Here is a 2,267-nt window from a genome sequence, read left to right as displayed (position 1 = left end):
TTACAAAACAGGCACTTAGGGAAGCTCTTGCATCGTTTAGCAGTATGATTAGACCTCAAACAGATTAAACACGCTTTCTTAGCTTTAATAAACTCTGATCTCTGTTCGAGTGTCATTTTCGCTGCTTTATGACACTCTGCAGTGCAGTGCGTGTCCTTGTCGCACCAGATGCACACAAGAGATATAATTTTTGTGGTTCTCTGGTTTTGTTTCGGCGACAAAACAGCATGTAGGTACCTTAGGATCAGTAATGGACTTATGAATAGTACCTTGATGAGCCAACTGGATCCTCTCTTCTGATTCCACTTCTAATCTGAGGAAATCGACGAGTCTTGACAAATCATTGCCGATTTTGTTATCAGCAGCTCGGTACCGGTTCCATGCCCTAAGTATTTCATCTGGTAGGGCAGACTCTACCATCGGAAACAAAATTGACGCGTATTTATCTTTTGTGACACCTAAAGTTTCGAGGGCTTGCAAATGTGTTTGTAGGCTGTCATATAGCGCCGGTAGCTCCTTGGTATTAGATGGTCGTTGCCCTTTTTCTTGCATCAATGCTAGTAGTCCTCTTACGTAAGTCTCTATCAAGACGTCGTCTCGCGCAAATCTAGACTTGAGAGATTCTAAGGCCTTCTTGTAGTTCTTACCGCTGGGTGGGTAGCTCTCCACAAGCTGCCTGGCGCTAGAGTGAGGTTCCATAGATTGGAGTAGGTATTGGAACTTGTCAGAATCGTTGATGTCTGAGTCTTCATCGATTTTCATAAACTGGCCCCAGAACAGCAACCACTTCTTTACTTCTCCATTGAATTTTGTTATTTCTAATTTCGGTATCCTCACCTTACGCTCTTGCGAACGTTTCATTGTAGACTTTGCAGACTTTAGTGAGCTAGCATCGTCGGAATCTTTCTTGGATTTGCTCAAGTTTTGATATTTGGCCTTCAGCTTTGACCATCGTGCTTTATATTGTGCAGCTCTATCTTGGTCGTGTTCGTATGCTGTCTCATCGAAGTCCTCACTCTCGCAACAAAGATCCCTTAAAGATATTTCGCAAGCAAACAGCTCTTCTGCGCAATCAGAGAGCCTGCAAAATTCACCCTCCACACAAGAAAATGGTATCCTGCTCGTCCTTGTGCTTTTGAAAAGCTTCTTCAAGGGCGTCAGCTGCCCGGGTAAAATCTCGGCGGAATTGGGTTCTTTTTCGTTTTAAAGCCTCCATTATTTATTTATTTTGCGCGTCAGTATTAATTCTGTTTACTTTTTAATATTTTAATATTTTGTATTTACACCTTTACACGGTCGCCATGTGAAAAAGCTGGATTTTATTCCATATTATTTATTCCAGTTTTTTCTCACTAATAGTTGTCGCTAAGCAACTACAGATTTAAAAATGTACAAGGCATAGACACATATCCGCGACAGAGCGAGTAATCGCCCGTCGCACGCGAACACTCGCTTACAGCCGAGCGGCAAAACTACACTCGCTTCTCGCTGCTCGCCCACTCATTTCTAGTTACTCGCTCTACTCGCTCTCGCTCATCGTCGGCGGTGAGACAAGTGCCTAATTGACCTTGCATTATTAAAAAACAGTGCCACATTACATGACTTTATACATACATACATACATACAGCGGATGTATTTTGAGATTTTATCCCGATCCCGTAGGAATATCGGGATAAAAGTAGCCTATGTGTTATTCCAGATGCCTACCTATCTACATACCTAATTTTCACACACATACTTACTTAGAAACTTTCACATTAAAATTTGTAATATTAGCAAGATTTTATAAAGAATTATACTTACAATAGCTAGCTTTTTGCCGCGGCTTCACCCGCGTGGAATCCGGTAGCCTATGTCACTCTCTGGCCCATAAACTATCTCCATGCCAAAATTCACATCGATCCTTAGCTCCGTTTCGACGTGAAAGACGGACAAACACACACACTTTCGCATTTATAACATTAGTATGGATACTTGACTACTTAGACAACTACAGCTTTTCAAAGGCACATCAATATTTGATAAACTCATTCCATTTCGAGATCTAAAGAGCACTAAATCAATGCGAAGTCTAGACGATAAGTTCATTAAAGACGTTTTAAAAAACAGGATCGAGGGCGAAATGGAAGCCGCCTTCCGGCCGGGCAGCGTTCATTTGTCCCTGGATTGTTCGGGATAAGGCAAAGCCGGGCCTTACCACGAGTCCAGGGAGAAAACACTGTGAGATTTTAAATAATTCCATATCAATGAACTAGAGTGTGGAGGA

Source organism: Choristoneura fumiferana, chromosome 3, assembly GCF_025370935.1.
Source record: "Choristoneura fumiferana chromosome 3, NRCan_CFum_1, whole genome shotgun sequence".
In the NCBI taxonomy this organism is placed as follows: domain Eukaryota; kingdom Metazoa; phylum Arthropoda; class Insecta; order Lepidoptera; family Tortricidae; genus Choristoneura; species Choristoneura fumiferana.
Note: the sequence above shows the minus strand (reverse complement) of the source record.